This window comes from Myotis lucifugus, unplaced genomic scaffold, assembly GCF_000147115.1.
Source record: "Myotis lucifugus unplaced genomic scaffold, Myoluc2.0 scaffold_1, whole genome shotgun sequence".
Classification (NCBI taxonomy): Eukaryota; Metazoa; Chordata; class Mammalia; order Chiroptera; family Vespertilionidae; genus Myotis; species Myotis lucifugus.
In genome coordinates, this window is record NW_005871049.1 from 2,229,564 (window position 1) to 2,233,318 (window position 3,755).

At 52.3% G+C, this 3,755-nt stretch overlaps 1 pseudogene; it reads left to right on the forward strand.

Moving 5' to 3' along the window:
* The first annotated feature begins 796 nt into the window (after positions 1–796).
* Positions 797–2,210, forward strand: LOC102423327 (annotated as a pseudogene).
* The last annotated feature ends 1,545 nt before the right edge of the window (positions 2,211–3,755 follow it).

The following is a 3,755-nucleotide window of genomic DNA, read 5'->3' on the forward strand; positions in this document are numbered from 1 at the left end:
CAAGAGAATACAGCTGGGGCTCGGTGGGACGTTGGTTCTATGATGGAGAGACAGTGCCACAGCCTGCAAGCCGCAGCTTTATTTTATAGTCAGAGCACACAAAGCAAAACAAGGGTAGTGGTCAACATGTTTGCAATGTTCTTGTGAGTTTCACCTTATTTTGGCAGCACTTGCTGCACCTCCCACAGCCCATTAGCTACCTAGGAAGGAGCAAGGGAGGACTATAAGGTCAAGCTTAATTATGCTAAGAGGGCTCTGCCCTCCAAGCTGGGACTTGTTTGTGCCCCTGCCACAGGTCAGTCTGAGGCTTAACCCTATAGCCACTCCCTACAGTTGTACACCAAATATTACCAATAATATTCTCCTTCCAGACATACAGTTGTTATTCCAGAAAACTATTTCTGTGTGAACACAAAGCAAAACAAACAAACAAACAAACAAAACCACTCCCAACTTAGCGTCATAAAATTACTATTTTATTATGCTCATGGGTTTTGCAGGTCCAGAATTAGGCAAGACACAGCAGGGATGGCTTCGTGTCTCTGCCACAAATGCCAGGGCCCTCCGCTGGGGAAACTGGAATGGCTGGGGCTGATTCCAATGGCCAGGAGCTGGAATCGCCTGGAGGCTCCCTCACTCATACCTGTGGTGCTGTGGTGGGACTGACCCTGGGAGCAGAGAACCGACACATGGCCTTTCCATTCCCTTTGGGCTTCTCACAGAATGGCCACGGATTCTGAGGGAACCTCCCGAGGGAAGCTTTGGGAGAGCGAGCATTGTCAGAGAACCAGGCTGCATGGCCTTTTCTGGCCTGGCTTCAGCCCTTATGGGCATCAGTAATGTTAGATTCTACTGATGACAGAATCACTAGGGACAGGGAAATTAGAGCCCACCTCTTGATGTGGGGATGGCAAGGGCACATTGCGGAAGTGCCTGCGGGAGGGGTGTTTATTGCTACGCCCATCTTTGGAAAATACAATCTTCCCCTGTAGTGTTGTACCGCACACCCCTTTCAAGTCAGTTGTGGCCACGTGATTTGCCTTGACTAATGCAATGTGAGCAGAAGGGACTTGCTTCACTTCCAGCTGCAAGCTTTAAGGGCTACACAGAATTCACATTTCCTTTCACCAGCTGCTACTGTGGAAGCACAAATTGAGATGGAGCCCCTGTCACCATCAGTCCCTGAGTGACGACTCTGAGTGGATCCTGCCCACTTCCCAACAACCTGCATCAGACATGTGGTGAACCTGAGAGATAAATTTAAGTCTAATGTCTCTGAGATTTAGAGATTGTTTGTTACTGCAGCATAACCCAGCCTATCCTGATCTTTTTTTAAAAAATGGTAGCAAACCTTATACACTACTCTGTGCTTTCCTTTTTTATTTAACAATGTATCTTGGAGATTGTTTATATCAGAGCAGGAAGAGCACCTGCACTTTTTTGTAACAGCTATGTAGTATTCCTGTACCAGAAAGGACCAAATTTTACCTCATTGGTCCCTGTTAAGGATAATTAGTGCAGGACAGTCTTGGCTGAGAGTTGCCCCAGTTTCCTGCTTCAACAGTGCTTGGGCAGACCCAGCACTCAGCTCCCATCCCCATGGGCTGCATAGATCAGGCCCGCGTTCACTCCTCGTGGCACCCTCAGATGCCCCAAGGCCCCCGCCACCCACCCAGAAAATTGTGTCTCCCTCTCAGTTGCGCCAGAACTACCACCAGGACTTGGAGGCCACCATCAACCACCAAATCTATGCCTTCTATATCTATCTATCCGTGTCTTACTACTTTGACCGTGATGATGTGGCTTTAAAGAACTTGGCCAAATATGTTCTTCAACAATCTCATGAGAAGAAGGAACATGCTGAGAAACTGATGACACTGCAGAACCAATGAGGTGGCGGAATCTCCCTTCAGGATATCAAGAAACCAGACTATGATAACCGGGAGAATCAGATGAATGCAATGGAGTGTGCGTCACACTTGGAAAAAAGTGTGACTCAGTCGCTATTGGAATTGCACAAACTGGCCACTGACAAAAATGACCCCCATTTGTGTGATTTCATTGAGACTCATTACCTGAATGAGCAGGCGAAATCCACCAAAGAATTGGGTGGCCACGTAACCAGCTTGTACAAGGTGGGGGCTCCTGCATCCGGCAGGACAGAGTATCTCTTTGACAAGTACACCGTGGGAGACGGCGATGAGAGCTAAGCCTTAGGCTGCTTCCCCTAGCCATGGGTGACATCCCTGGTCACCAAAGCAGTACATGAACATGGGGTCACCTTTACCTTTTCTATAAGTTGTACCAAATCATCTACTTATGTTCTTTCCCTTGAACCATTCCTTCAAATAAAGTAATTGGTACCCAAGGATAATTAGCATAGTTCATCTTTTCAGACAATGCTGCAAGGAATAACCTTGAAAATTCATTTCTTATTTTGCTTGCGTGCAATTATGTTTGTAGAATAAATTCCTAGAAATGCATACCTCAGATGGTGGGTGGCAACTTCCCCTTTTAAAGAAATCACTTTTTAAATAATGTATTTTATTTTATTATTATTTTTACTAGACGCCCGGTGCACAAAAATTTGTGCACTCGGGGGGGGAGGGGAGTCCCCCCAACCCGGCCTGTGCCCTCTCGCAGTCTGGGACCCCTCAGGAGATAACAACCTGCTGGCTTAGGCCTGCTCCCGGGTGGCAGAGGGCACGCCCAATCCCTAGGTGCAGCCCCTGGTCAGGCTCAGAGCAGGGCCGATTGGGGAGTTGGGGCGCCGTCCCCTGTCATGCACAGAGCAGGGCGGATCGGAAGGTTGCGATGCCACCCTCAGTCACGCTCAGGGTAGGGCTGATTGGGGGGTTGGGGCACCGCCCCCTGTCACACTCAAGGCAGGGTCGATGGGGAGGTTGCAGCGCCACCCCCTGTCATGCACAGAGCAGGGCCGATCAGGGGGTTGGGGCGCTGCCCCCTGTCACTCACAGAGCAGGGCCAATCAGGGGGTTGGGGCGCTGCCCCCTGTCACTCACAGAGCAGGGCCCATCATGGGGGGTTGGGGCTCCGTACCCTGTCACACACAGAGCAGGGCCCATCAGGGGGTTGGGGAGCTCCCCCCTGTCACGCACAGAGCAGGGCCGATCAGGGGGATGGGGCGCCACCGCTGTCACACTCGGGGCAGGGCCGATGGAGAGGTTATGGCTCTACCCTGTCACACACAGAGCAGGGCCGATCAGGGGATTGGGGAGCTCCCCCCTATCAGGCACAGAGCAGGGCCCATGGGGGGGGTGGGTTGGGGTGCCGCACCCTGTCAAGCACAGAGCCCCAGGGCAATCAGGGGATTGGGGAGCTCCCCCCTATCAGGCACAGAGCAGGGCTGATCAGGGGGTTGGGGCGCCTTTCCCTGTCACGAACAGAGCAGGGCGGATAGGGAGGTTGTGGCCCCGCCCCCTGTCACACACAGAGCCGCAGGGCGATCAGGGGTTTTAGACGCTGCCCCCTGTCACGCTGATCCCGGTGCCGGGAGCCTCGCTGCTCCACTGATCCCGGTGCCAGGAGGCATATTACCCTTTTACTATATAGGATAGCGGCCTGGTGCACGGGTGGGGGCTGGCTGGTTTGCCCTGAAGGGTGTCCTGGATCAGGGTGGGGTCCCCACTGGGGTGCCTGGGCCAGTCTGGGTGAGGGCTGAGGGCTGTTTTCCGGGTGCGAGTGACTGAAGCTCCCAACCACTCTGTTTCTCTCTCTCTTTTTTTTTTTTATTC